This window comes from Perognathus longimembris, chromosome 6, assembly GCF_023159225.1.
Source record: "Perognathus longimembris pacificus isolate PPM17 chromosome 6, ASM2315922v1, whole genome shotgun sequence".
Lineage (NCBI taxonomy): Eukaryota > Metazoa > Chordata > Mammalia > Rodentia > Heteromyidae > Perognathus > Perognathus longimembris.
Window position 1 is genome coordinate 51,932,492 of NC_063166.1, and position 15,067 is coordinate 51,947,558.

Sequence of the window (15,067 nt, forward strand, 5' to 3'; positions counted from 1 at the left end):
GAAACAGTGCAAAGGGCACACCAGAGGCCACTCCACCTGAACTTCTCAGCCTGCAGAACCAGGAGCTAAATTTAACCACTGCTCTTTAGAAATTACCCAGCTGACATCTATAGCAATAGAAAATGGATAAAGAGAATTATTTTCCCTCATCTCTTCTAAAAGGAGGTAAAGTTATTTAGGTCTGTTGCATCTTTATAAATCCAAGACTCACTGAAAGACTAATTTGTTTTCTCTTGGTATCAAATACTACCCTTGTCAAGACAACCTAAGCTACAGAATAAGATACTGGAAAGAAAAAGAAGGGAAAGGGAAATGAAGGAAGGGAAGAAGAGGAACAGACAGCAGAAGGATGAGAAAGGGATGGAAGCGACTGCTAAAGTTTTGACTTCCTTTATGGTACATTCCCTCGCTGAAGCCCTCCCTCTGAAGCAGTTCCTCTGTCAGTGAAGAACGATTCCTCTCTTTCCATTCACAGTGTCAACTTGACCCTATCCACCACTCAGATCTACATCCCTACAAGGGTCTTGCTTGCCAACACCTGCTAACCATGAAAAACTGCCTGAGGAAAATAAATTATCTGGGGGAAGGAAGGAAATACATATTTCCTTTTCAAAATTGCAGAAGGAACTGAGATAACGACTCTGGGTATGCCTAAACCTGAATGTTTCTGGTAAAGGCAAAAGACACTTTATCCCTTATCTACACATTGCCTGAAATAGACACAACACAGACAGAATAAGGACTCCAGGTTGTACTATTGACCCCTTTCAAATGTTGACATTTGCCTGAGAATATGAGCACTTTTCCCCATAAAGACCCTTCCGTTTTCAGCTATAGAATATTTATCTCAAGAATTTTTTGTAAGAGAAAAAATAGCACCTATTTTTTTTAAAGGAAAGTACCTATTTTATTAAAAGAGAGAATATGCAAGTGAAGCTACAAGTTCAAGTAGGTAAGATGCCCCAGATAGAGAAAATACTAACAGGAAACAACTGACATGTGATAAGAATTTTGGACAAAAACAAGAGAAAAGAATTAGTGGAGATAGAATTATAAGTCATAAAAGAATAGGAAGAAAATTAAGACTGCCAAATAACAAAAATGGAGGGAGAAAGTGTATTGAAGTGTAACTTTTTTTTTTTTTTTTTCCTTTTTGGCCAGTCCTGGGCCTTGGACTCAGGGCCTGAGCACCATCCCTGGCTTCTTTTTGCTCAAGGCTAGCACTCTGCCACTTGAGCCACAGCACCACTTCTGGCTGTTTTCTGTGTATGTGGTGCTGGGGAACTGAACCCAGGGCTTCATGTACGCGAGGCAAACACTCTTGCCACTAGGCCATATTCCCAGCCCCTGAAGTGTAACTTTTATATATAGTAATATATACAATCGTTAGATGAGTAGGTCCATGTACAAACATCTTTATGCTAGGTACTGATGGCTCATGCCTGTTTAATTCTAGCTATTCAAGAGGCTGAGATCTGAAGATTATGGTTTAAAGCCAGCATGGGCAAGAAAGTCTGTGACACTCTTATTTCCAATTAACCACCAATAAGCCAGACTTGTAGCTCAAGGAGTAGAGCACTGACCTGGAGCACAAAAACTCGGGAACAACACCCAGGCCCACAGTTTAAGCCCCAGGACTGGCACAAGCACGCACACAAAATCTTTATGTACTCCGAGGTCATGAAGATTTTGAATATTTTCTTTTAAAAGGCTAATCCTTTTAATTTTAATATTTAAACCTGTGATCCATAAAGAAATAGTATTTTCTGGTGAATATTTTTTGTTCCAGTACTGAGGCCTGAACTCAGGACCTCATTCATGCTCTCTCACTTGGCTTTTTTGCTCAAGGCTGGTGCTCTACCCCGGGAGCCACACCTCTGTTTCTGAAATAGTATTTTCTGTATAGCACAGGAGTGAAGTTTGATTCCAAAGGGTGAGAACATTTGTCATCCAAAAGGCTTGGGCTGTCAGACTGTTTCTTCCTATGGGGGCTCTGCTCCGGCTCTCGGCCACCTCCTGTTCTTTTTGCCATCTTTTCCTTCCTGGGCCAGAAGTGTTGAGTGCATGTGGTGGCGCACTAGGTTTCCTGGTTCAAGTGTGCCCTCTGCTGGTGAAGCGAAATAGTGTCCCTTAATCAAGGCTTCCAGCTTTACCTTGGCTTTTTCCTCTCAAGGTTGGCACTCTACTCCTTAAACCACAGCTCCACTTGCACCTTTTTGCTTGTTAACTGGAGATAAAACTCTCATAGACTTTTCTTCCTGGGCTGGCTTCAAACCTCAATCTTCAGATCTCAGCCTCATACATAGCTAGGGTTACAGGTGTGAGCCACCAGTACTTAGCTTGATTTTGTTATTTAAAAAAAAAAAAAAAAATCTCTGATTCTAAGTTTTGTCCCTTTTCTCTCTCCCTAGACATGGCCCAGTCTTTGAGGAGCAAGTGCCTCACCTGGGCACATGTGTCTCCTGGATGCCTCACCTTTCTCAAGATGTATTTTGATGGGCACTGGTGGCTCTCAACCGTAATCCTAGCTACTCAGGAGGCTAGAAGATCTGAAGATTGTGGTACAAAGCCAGCCCAGGCAGGAAAGTCTGTGAGACTCTTATCTCCAATTAACCATCAGGGAAGAAACAAAAAACCAGAAGCCACACAGTGGCTCAAAATGGTAGAACACTAGCATAGAGCAAAATAGCTTGGGGACAGCACTCAGGCCCCTAGTTCAAGACCCACAACCCACCCCCACCCCCCACCCAAAAAAGATACTGCCTAGACCTACGGGCTTATCTTCATGCTTACAAGGAATTTGAAGTTTGTAGACTCCTGTGTTTTAGGAATCCTCAAGTTGTATGTACATGATCATTATTCTGTTGGCTCTACTTTTACCCCCCATTATGAAAAGAGATTTGGCTCTAGGTAGCCACCATGATTGTACTGCAACTCAGGGCTTTATGTGTTTAAATAATAATGGCATTTACTGCATTAAAAACACTCATTTTACTCAAACCAATGTACTCTTCATCATTCAGATGTTTTTTAAGTTTAATATGCTTAGGGGTACTGGTTCAAGAACCACGGATACTCAGGGCTCATGTAGATTTTAACCTATGCCCATCCTCTCAAATATTTAAAATCATCTCTAGATGATTTATAATCCTAAACAGAATGGAGATGTTATGCCAATATTACCCTGTATAGTTTAGGGAATAACAGGGGCGGGGGAAAAGAGTCTCCCAGGCAGAATAGATCTTTTTTATCTTGAATATTTTCTCAAGTTACTTAATCCTTGGACGCAAAACCCACAGATATAGTCCACTGTGTGAGAGTATATAAATTATATATAGCATGAAATAAAAAACAACACACATTCATCCATACATGATTGCTTAAATTCCTTTCTAACCACCAAAGTATACTCAATTTGAAGTTATTTTCTTTTTCTTTTTCCCAGCTCAAGGGTTGAACTGGGGACCCCTTGCTCTTATTCAGATTTCTGGCTTTGGTGTGTTGGGCTCAATCAAGGGAGACACAGAGAACTTAGGAACACAGATAAACATTCATGGGGGTGGGGGTGGCGGGAATATAGCCTAGTGGTAGAGTGTTTGCCTTGCATACATGAAGCCCTGGGTTCGATTCCTCAGCACCACCACATATATAGAAAAAGCCAGAGGTGGTGCTATAGCTCAAAGGGTAGAGTGCTAGCCTTGAGCAAAAAGAAGCCAGGGACAGTGCTCAGGCCCTGAGTCCAAGCCCCAGGCCTGGCAAAAAATAAAGTAAAATAAAATAAGAGAAGCTCAGAGACATCACCCAGGCCCTAAGTTCAAGCTCCAGGACTGGCAAAAAACAAAACATTCACGGGCAGCACTTCTGGATTCTGTTGATTCTTATGTACTCAGATTGAACTTAGGGCCTCACACTTGCTAGTCAAGTGCGCTCATACTTGGGCCATGCCTCCAGTCCTTTTTTCTATTTGTTTTACACATAGGATCTTGCACTAGCATTTCCCAGGGCCGCCTTAGGCAGCAATCCTCTTATGCCTGCTTCCTGCCTCCTGAGTAGCCACGACTACAGGAAGTACAGTGTTACCAAATTAGCCTGTTTGTTGAGATGGTCTCTCAGTAACTTTTGCCACTGGGCTGACTTCAAATTGAGATCTTCTTCCCTCCATCCCCTGAGGCAACTGGGATCAGGCAACTGGTCAGTTAACTAAATCAACAATTATTTTTAAACTGTTAAACGTTAATAGTAACATTTTAACAATCAACATTTTGATACACATTTTGTTTTGTTTTTGCCAGCCCTGGGGCTTGAACTCAGGGCCTGGCACTATCCCTGGCTTCTTTTTTTTGCTTAAGGCTAGCCCTCTACCCCTTGAGCCATAGCACCACCTCTGGCTTTTTCTATATATGTGGTGGTGCTGAGGAATCGAACCCAGGGCTTCATGTATGTGAGGCAAGGACTTTACCACTAGGCCATATTCCCATCCTCATTTTGATACATATTTTCACTCCAAATTGGGTTAAGCTTGGAGCACACAACAAAGAATAGATAGGCTTGATCTAGAGCTTTCCCTCAAAAGCTTTAGTGGGATGCAGATCACTCTACTGTGACTAAACCATTGAATATTTCATGAATAATTCTGTAATTCTCCAGCCTACTCTTTGGCTAATATGAGGCCACGGATTCTGGTCATATGAAGAGTCCAGATAAAGAAGGAGTTACCACCAAAGCATGAAAACCTCAAATAATTAAACAGAATTTTAAATTCTGAAAATGTGCTCCATTACTCAGGAGGCTAAGATCTGAGGATTATGGCTCAAAGCCAGCCCAGGCAGGAAAGACTGTGAGACTTATCTCCAAATAACCACCAAAAAATGGCAGAGGTGGAATTGTGGTTCAAATGGTAAAGCACTAGCCTTGAGCAAAGAAAGTTCAGGGACACCACCCAGGTTCTGAGTTCAAGCTCTAGTAACAGTACACGTACACATCAAAGAACAAAAAGAATACTCCAAATTTAGTAATCACTCTACTACCATAGTACTGTCACCCTTCACTGATGATACAGTGAGCGTCAACAATAAATCTGCAGTACCTGTATTCTAGGCTTTGCATTCTTATCTGTAGAGAGGATTATAGTTGCAAGCTATAATGAAGATTGGCCACCAATGGGTCCCTGGAAACCCCTTTCTCAGAAGACCTGGAACTCAGCATTGGCTCTCCTTGCAGTCCTCAGCCTTGCTCACAAAACCATGGGAAAGCACACAGACCCAAGAGTTCCAGGCTGATGTCACGTTGCTGCTTTTCTAAACTGATTTCCAAAGGGTTAAGGTCAGGACACAGAAGAGTTTGCTCAACCTCCAGAAAGTCACCTCCTTCACAATCATTATTAGTGTTCTCTCCTGGACAGCATAAGCCATGTCTTACATAACTACACACAGTGTAGCAGCCACCATGTCTGGCAGGAACCACACAGTATGTGCAAGAGAAGCCTCATACAGCACCCTTCCTTCCTGCATCTGGGGAGGGCCTATGTGGCTGGATTTTAGCTAGTAAAACATGGGCTGAAGAGATACATGCAAACGTGGTATTAAAACCATCTGCTGGTATGACGGACAAGATAACAAACAGTACAAGAAATGTATCCAATGCCCGCGTATGAAACTGTAAACTCTCTGTATATCAGTTTGATAATAAAAATTTGAAAAAAAAAAAGAAATGTATCCAATGCCAGCGTATGAAACTGTAATCTCTCTGTACATCAGTTTGATAATAAAAATTTGAAGAAAAAAAAAACCATCTCCTGTATGTCTAGCCTTCTCGTCTCTTCTGTGACAAGCTGTGTGCACAAAGTCACCCCTCCAGATGGTGGCAGCCAATCCTTCCATCATCACGTCTTCAAAGACTTGGAACAACACACAAATATAAAATTCTGCACTTATTACTGCCCTGCTGACTCTAGGACAGCACCTACTGAGCTTGCTGCTAGAAACTGCCATCCAGGGCCCTGAAACCCAAAGCTCTTGTTTAAGCTCCAGATGAAGGGCGCTAGCCTCCTCCACATCTCTGCTTGGGTTCTCATAGGCTCATAAAGTGAAAACATACACAATGGAAGTCTTTACTGTAGCACGTCACTGTTACAAGGCAGTCAGCAAGAAGTCCAGCACCAGCCACGGCTGTCCACTTGTGCTCATGCCTTGTGTCCAAATGCATCACAGAGCTGCTGCCAGATCATTACTTATAATTCTTCCCTACTGTCCAGCCAGCACTCAACAATCCCAGTCTTCCCCTTGCTGCCACTCTTGTTCCAATGAAATCCTGTCTGTAATCAGCAGGCAGGGGGATTTAAAAAAACAAAACAAATATCCTATTCTATATTATAGCATCAACTTCATGAGAGCTGATAATGGGGTGGAATGGAGTGATGGCTGAGGAGATTCAGGAAGTAGCTCTCCATTCAACCTAGTTTGACTGACAGCATCGATGGTACCGGTCCGTGCGTGGTAGGAAATGAATGGGTCCTGCTTCCTTTCATCCTTTCCTAGGGTAGGAAGGGTTTGTCTAGGCATTCTCAACACCTTTACATTGCCACAGTGGCAGAAGACAAATGAGTAATCATGGCTTTTTTAATGGCAAATATTTTCCTGAAATCCTTGGCTCTTAATCTTTCCCCTACTTCTCTGGTTGCAAAAGTACTGCTTTTATCCTATGATGTTCTAAAGAAAAAGCAATGTTCCCAATCCACATTCCTGTCTACTAGACTTCCTTTGGGAACAGAATCATGGTTGGGCTGTGTGGAGCTCTTTCTGAGACTCTACTGGCTCCAAGCTATCTCAATACTCCCCTGACTCAGTGAACTGGTGTTTGTCCATTTAGGGTAGAGAGGGAAAAACATATATTCAAGCCATTTTCCCACACATTATATAAGCTAACTTTAGATGCACAAGCTCTTTCTTTTCCAATTTTCTGGAAGCAAAGGCCTCCAAACTCTGCCTATGGTTGCTGGCTGACAGCCTCCTACAGCAACTGCCCCATCAGACAGAACTTCAGTCAAGGTGAGAATGAAGGAAGCTTGGAGTCATGTGGCTCAAGTAATAGAGGGCCAATTTTGAATGAAAAAGCCAAGGGAAAGCATGGCAATGTGAGTTCAAGCCCTAGTACTAGCACCAAAAAAGGAAAGAAAGAAGAAAGGAAGAAAAAGGAGAAAAGGGAGGACAGGAGGGAGGGAGGGAGGGAGGGAGGGAGGGAGGGAGGGAGCTGCCTTCAAATCTAAGAGCACCTAAAGGTACAGTGGTGAGTTTTGCACGGAATAAAAGTGTTCCTTTGGCTGGGGATATGGCCTAGTGGCAAGAGTGCTTGCCTCCTATACATGAAGCCCTTGGTTCAATTCCCCAGCACCACATATATAGAAAACAGCCAGAAGTGGCGCTGTGGCTCAAGTGGCAGAGTGCTAGCCTTGAGCAAAATGAAGTCAGGGACAGTGCTCAGGCCCTGAGTCCAAGGCCCAGGACTGGCCAAAAAAAAAAAGGCAAAAGTGTTCCTTCCATTTTGGTCATTTTTAACAATAATATTCTTCACTATTTATATATAATACTGGAATTACTTGTGTTTATTTTATTATATCATTGATTATATGACTTTTGGTGATTGTGATCCAGAACCATTGCATCATCAGGATTTTTTTAATTTTACTACTTGATTTCCCAATAGAGTCATTGGCCTTTCCAAGCACCCAAAGCCAGCAGGAAGAAGACAAGGGGCTCCAAAGACACGAGCCTGGCATATACCAGTGCCAGTAACAGAGGATCATGGAAACTAGTCACAAGAGTTCAATAAACAGTATGCCACCAAATCAGTGGCCAAGAACCACCCACTTTGCTTCTCTGCCTTTTTACACTCCGGGAGTCTCAGAGCTATGCACCCATTTCAGACTCCTGGATGTCCAGGGCAGGGTAGAGACCATTAATATCAGGTACTTTGCTTTCTTACCACAGAGAATGCCCCAGCTCTACTTCCTGATTACCTGCTTGGGAGGCACTTCCTCGATACAGAATCAATCTTTCCATTTATTCTGGGTGTGAGTTGAACCACACCACACTCAAGAAACACATGCTACAGTTCTAACTTCCACTAATACAGAATGTCACCCTCATTTGGAAGTAGGGGATGTGCAGATTTAGCCAAGTTAAGATGAAATCATTAGGTGAGATCAGGATCCAATATGCACATAGGGAAGGTATTACGAAGACACACAGGAACATCACATGAAGATAGAGAACTGCACTTTACCACCCACAAGCCAAGGAATCCTTGCATCTACAGAAGCTTGACAGGCCTGGAGAGTTCCTTACCACGTTTAGGAAGGGAAGCATGGAGCATGGCACCGCCCACACCTTGATTTCAAACCTTGTGTCTCCAGAATTATGAGACAACACACTTCTGCTTGAAGTCATTGAGTCTGTGATCTTCTGATATACAGTCCTAGGAAATGAATGCACATTGTATTTCTATGCACAGATAATCCAAGAGACAGGACAGAACAGTGAAGAGGACAGGTCTGGCTTCGATTATGGCAACTGCAGTTTCTTAATCTTTCTGCAAGTGTCACTTCAGAACTCTCTAAACATGTTACTTCACTTCTGTGCCTCAGTTTCTATAAATGAAGACAAAGAGGGCAAATACAACTATTTTGCACGTACCAGGGGGGTGACATATGAGGAACCCCCCTCACAAGCTTGTTCAGATGGACACATGTGACACCCTCAGAAGTTTGGCACCTGGGATGTCTGCCACCCTGAGGTGCAATGATTACTGTGGGATCTTGAGGTACTTTTGAGAGGGGTTTGTCTCAGGTGACATAAGACTTGCCTGTTCAGGTCTATGCAGAACCAGATTCATGTGAACTAGGCAGCAGTCACACAGGGTTCTACCCTTGGTTTAATGTCATATAAACCATATCATTGATCATCTACTCAAAGGTTATCTTCAGATTGTCAATCTTAAAAAACAACAACTATTTTTTAGCTGGGCACTTGTAGCTCATACCTGTGATCCTAGTTACTCAGGAAACTGAGATCTGAGGTTCATAGTTTGAAACCAGCCTGGGTATAAAAGCCTATGAGATTCTTATCTTCAATTAACCAGCAAAAAGCTTGAAGGGGAGCTGTGGCTCAAGTGGTAGATTTCTAGTCTTGAGAGGACAAAGCTGAGCAAGAGCGGGAGGCCCAGAGGTCAAGTCCCAGTACTGGCACAAAAAAAAAAAACAAAACCCAAAACCTTTTATTATAAGCTGGGCATGGTGGCCCACAACTGTAATCCTAGCTTCTCAGGAGGCTGAGGTAGAAGGCTCTCAGACTAAAGCCAGCTGTGAACAAAAACTCAAGGCTCTATCTGAGAAATAACTAAAGCCAAAAGGAACCGAGAGTGTGGCTCCAATGGTATAGCACTTGCCTAGCAAAGACAAGGTCCTGAGTTCAAACCCCAAAACCATACCCCAGTAAAAACAACAACAGCAAAACCTATTTTGCTGTATTTCTCAATATTTATCTCGGTTTCTAGAATATTTGATTTAAAAGGAAAAAAAATATTGCCTGAGGTTTGGGGCTATAGCCCAGTGGTAGGGCACTTTCTTAGAACGTGTGACATCCTAGATTCTACCCTTAGCAGTGTGAAGAAGAATGAGGAGGAAAAGGAAGAGGAAGATAAGTCATAGATGCCATATGGGTGTGGTGATGCACACCTGTAATCTCAGCGTTTAGGAGGCTGATGCAAGTGAATCATGAATTGAAACCTTTTTTGAAACCTTGTTTCAAAAAAACAACAACCCACAGAAATCAAAATCCTGAAGCTGGGGGTAAAGTTCAAAAGAAAAAATGTGTACTTAGCAGGCACAGAGCACCACCTCATAATCCCTAGCAAGTCCTGGTTCTTAAACCAAGACTTTAAAGTCTCTGGAAGATGTTAGCACAGTTTTCCTGGAAGCCTTTCAAGTTTCATTACAATGCCTTTCATGGGAAATAAAAAATAATCCCAAGAATGTTGAAAATCAACTATGACTTAGAAGTTTAAATGCACTATGAGAAAACAGTAGCTCATTTTCTTTTTGTGCTGTCTCTTTTTCATTGTTGTAGGTGGTCTTTTTTTCTCTTGAAATAACTATTTTTATGATCCTTCATCCTCAAATTAGTAAACACCTTAGTGGAGAAGAAAAACTAAAAAAGAGATGAATTCCCACCTTATATCAACAGCTCAAATCAGACTTTATCGTGATACCTCTTGATAGCTTAATCCAAAATATTTGAAATCTCATCAGATGTCCTGTGGTGGGTTTGTTTGCTTGCTTTTGCCAGTTCTGGTACTTGAACTCAGGGCCTGAGCACTGTCCCTGGCTTCTTTCTGCTCAACATGAGCCACAGTGCCACTTCTGGCTTTTTCTGTATATGTGAGGCTGAGGAATCACACCCAGGGCTTCATGTATACAAGGTAAGCACTTTACAACTAGGCCACATTCCCGGCCCCCTTTGGTGGTTTCTGAGTTTCCCATCTACCACTATTCTAGCAGCTTCAGGCTGAGAACAGCACAGGCATGGAATGCCAATGGCAGGATTTCCATCTTGAGTTGCACTCCCTAGTAACAACATGCATCATCTCTGAGACCTGCTGTGGTTACTTGGAGGGGATTTGCATACACTGCCCTTGGATCATCCTGCTGGCAGGACATATGCTGTTCCTCAGAGATGGGTGTAGAGGTGAGAAGACACCAGTAAACTCAAGATGCTTATGTGTGCATATGGAGTGGGGAGTTAACCAGTAATAGCCCGAAGGTGTTTCTTTCTGTGCCCTGGTGTGATTAGGAATTCTTTTGAGATTCACATTTTCTGGGGTCTTAAGCCCAATGTTCTCAAAAATCCTCTATCCCACAGCTCATTAGTACTCTGCAGAGAACCTGCAACCCACCAGGAACAGAAAGCTAACTATTTCCAGGAGGTACATTTACCTATCCTGTAGGTATCTCATAATTATATAGAATATTTCCAACAAACTCTAGAAGTACAAAAATCTGCAGCAGAAAAATAGGCTTTATTGAGAGAGGGGAGGATGAATAGAGATAAGAAATGAGAATGAATGTGGTCAAAAACTTTATACAAATGTGTGAAAATTAAACTAGGTTAAACAACTAGGTTAACAGTGCCTCAGACCTGTTAGCTACTCAAGAGGCTGAGATCTGAGGATTGCAGTTCAAGCCAGCCTCCAGGCAGGCAGAAAAGTCTAGGAAACTCTTATCTTCAATTAACCACCAAAAAGACAGAAATGGAGGTTATGCCTCAAGGGATAAAAATGCCAACCTTGAGTGAAAAAAGCTAAGGGATAGTGCTCAGGCCCTGCATTGAAGCCCCAGTACCAGCACCAAAACAAATGATGCCAAACACAATTTCCTATTTGTAATTGTCTTAAGAAGGAAGGAGGATTAAGAGATGGAGGGAGGTTGGTGGGGTACATGTATGGAGATGGTACAATGAAACTACACTTAAACAACCACAACTAATCTATGGGTTTTGTTGTTGTTTTGTTGGTCCTAGGGCTTGAAATCAGGGTCTGGGTTCTGTCCCTGAGCCTCTTGGTGCTCAAGGCTAGTGCTCTACCAGTTGAGCTACAGCACCAATTCTGGCATTTTTCTGTTTATGAGGTAGTGATGAATGGAACCCAGGGTTTCGTGCATGCAAGCACTCTACCACTATGCCACATTCCCAACTAATCTATGTTAATAAAATATATTATTTTTTGTTGTTGCTGGGGTGGTGAGGGGCCTGAACTCAGGCCTGGGAGCTATCCCTGAGCTTTTTCGTTCAAGTCTAGTGCTCTACCACTTTGAGCCACAGTGCCACTGGTTTTCTAGTGGTTAATTGGAGATAAGAGTCTCACAGATTTTCCAGCCCAGGCTGACTTTTAACCTCAGTGCGAAACCCTGGAGCCGAGTGGTAAGACCTGCAAAGGGTTAGGAGGTCGGAATGCCATCTCTGACAGCATTCACAAGGCTGAGAGCTGTGCCCAGGAAAGGTCAAACAATAGAGGCAGACAGAGCTAAAAAATTACTGCCCCAAGTTTGATTAAGTTAGAGCTGTTTGGACTCTAAAGGCTTAAAACCTTGGAGATGAGAATCTGTGCTAAAATTGGATGTTTACTCTGTTTTCTAAGATAAGCAAGTCAATTATCACTTGTAGGCACTATGCCTCAAGTTTCTGGCTGTAGCCCTAGCCTTCACACTACCTACAGTCACCTCCCCCAGTACTAAACACCATAAAAACCCTTGTTAAGGGGACCTGGGATCGGACAGCAGGAGCTTCCCTTCCTGTAGAAATCCAGGCACACCCATCAAGATAAGATGCTAGATAGTACAACTAGCCATGTGGCCAATATGGTGCTGGCCAGATCCCACCTCCATATTACATTCCCCCCTTCTGTTCTGTACATAAAAATCAAATCATTGATTTCTCTTTTGGAGAGTTTAGTCTTGCCTGGACTGTTTCCTTCTGTAATTTATGGAGTTTCCAGAAGTTGAAGTTGGCTCCTTATGACTGGTACCCAAAGTCAGGGGCGGGGGAGATCTTAGTGAAGATGGGGTTAGCTTCTGCTCTCTTTAATCTGAGATGGAGTCAGTCTGATTCCCCTCAACATTCTCACCCTCCCTGCCTTTTTTTCTTGTCCCTTAATCAAACCTTTGGTTCATGGTCCTCCTGATGAAGGGATAGTATTTGGCCCTCAAGACCCTTAGTTACATGAAGAGATCTTTCTGGTTTACATTTAAATGACTTCATTAAGTACCTTAACGCACAGATACAGATACATATTCATATTATAGCCAACTTGATTAAAGTGACTCCACCCACAGGCTGCTGGGGAGAGCAAAGATGACACAAGGGCCAGTCCGATAGGACTGCTGCTCCTAAGCTTGCACCCAGAAACAGGTCCTGTGTGAGGTCCACCCCCAGGAGGACTGCAGGTGCTCTCACCTGTTTAAATCTCCATACACACCTGGCATCAGAAGGCAGAGGCAGGAGGGTGGCAAGTCTGAACCCTGACTAAATTAAAAAGAAAAGAATGTCCCACATCCATGTAGGACCCGAGCATTTGTTTGTGGATTAGACTGTTCCTGCCCAGAGTTCCGTCTTCTTGCCACACAGTCTAATTTCTGATGATGCTCTCCCAAGCTGTCGTCCACTTGTTCTGTATGGACCATTCTTGCCTCCCTTCTGGGATTGAAAATCTTCCAGGAATCTGGACGCCACCCTCCCTGTCTCCTCTCCTGCATCCCACAACCCAGCTGAGAGCCTTGCTTTCCCGGTGGAACCTGATGAGCACCATGGCCCTTCTCCCGCGGCACCAGCTCCATGTCCTAGGTCACGGGGCTTATCAAGCCTTCCCAATGGAGACACTTCACAGATTAAATGTCCTCGAATAGAAAAAGGTCTGGAAACCCACCCCACCTCTGTCCTTTCCTAGCTCTGCTCACGGAAATGGCCATTTCCAGCCCGCAGTCCTGCAGAAGCGGACTTTAAATAAGTTCTCTGTGTTGTTTTAGATCACACTTGTAGCCCAAAGGCTATACACTGTGTGGCAGAAGGCCAATGTGTGAAAGTATCAGGTATAATCGGGCTGTGAGACGTGCCCAGGGAAATGTTTGTGATGCCAAGTATACAACCATATGTTAAAGCAGGAATCCCAGAATGCAGAAGAAGAGGCAGAACAGATGCCAAAAGTGAAATTTCACCATGAGGGACAGAGGGACTATGGCACACCAGGGTATGAAGTACTGCTACAGCATGTACCAGACTCAACCCCAAGGGTGTTAAGAAGTACTGATGGAGCCACTCTGAAGGAAATAACTGCAATCACCCAGGAGATCACTTCATTGGCTGTTAATTTCTCCTTCCTTCTCTCCTTTCCCCCACCTCCTCTACCCTAGACTCTGTTGTTCCTAAGCCAAGAAACCTTCGGACAAGTCTTAATGTTCACAGGGTGAAGTCTCCTTCCTTAGCCGTCATCTGAGCTACTCAAGGGAATGAGGATTGGAGTTTGAAGCCAGCTGAGCTGGAAAGTACATGAAGACACATATCTCCAATTAACTAGCAAAAAAAGCCAGAAGTGGAAATGTGGCTCAGGTGGTACAGTGCTAGTCTTGAGTGAAAAGAAAACGAAGGGACAGCACCCAGGCTCTGAGTTCAAGCCCCAGTACTGATACCAAAAACAAAGCAAAACAAAAAACCCTCGTCTAACCAAGAGTCATAGTAGCCTAACATCTCTCTGTTTGCATCATAAAGGGAGGGGAGGGCTGGATGGCTTTTTCTAAAAAGACAGAATCTCTGTCAGTTTTCTTATATGGACCCTTAAGCTGCCAAGTAGAAAAGCCACTACAAAGGAGAGTAATAAAGCCCTTGAATTAAGTAGTTTTCAAGTTCAAACTCCATGCAAACAGTTTGGTGACCCAAGTCAGGAACTGAGCACACAGCCCTTGTCCCTGTCTGTCCACATGCCCTACCAGACTACCAGGTCCTTGAAGCAAGTGAACTTTGGAGCCATCCAAGCCCTCACACCTCCCAACAGTGCTGAAACCAGAAGCCCGTGTCTCCACGGGACCCAGGTGTCACCAGGCAGCCCAGGGACCCATGCACATAGGCAGTTCCAGGACACACAGGCCTTCAGCCTGAAATTCAGGGATGAGGTTTGCCACAGAAAGGAGGACCTGAAACTACATTAGTGTCTAGGCTGAATATAATTCAACAAACCCCATGAAATAAAATCTGATAGAATCAAAGAGTGAAGTTTGCAGGACATAAAGAAGAGTGGGACTTACCCTTCCAAATGTAGCAATTGGGGGTTGGTTGGAGAAAAGCGGTTGGAGAAGCAAAGGGTGCTGGGCCTAAGGGCTAAGTACTGGGGGTAACAGCGAAGTTTCCATCTTCCTTAAGGAGCCGCCTGCCAGCTTATTCCAGGTGAATTGAAATGGTAATCCATAAACATCAAAGAAAATATAAAGGGCTAGTTGTCCGAAACTCCAAAAAAATGTCCTGTGCACAGA

General features: G+C 43.5%; 1 protein-coding gene across 5 annotated transcripts in view; it reads right to left on the reverse strand.

Moving 5' to 3' along the window:
• Rin2 (Ras and Rab interactor 2) overlaps positions 1-15,067 on the reverse strand; it is a 190,284-nt gene that overhangs the window by 163,949 nt on the left and 11,268 nt on the right. Inside the window, exon 5 of one of the 5 annotated variants that reach the window (XM_048348719.1) lies at positions 8,343-8,472. The exons of the other annotated variants lie outside the window; for them this stretch is intronic. The gene's annotated coding sequence lies outside the window, so the exon portion shown is untranslated. The remainder of the gene's footprint in view (positions 1-8,342; positions 8,473-15,067) is intronic. 5 annotated transcript variants of the gene reach the window in all.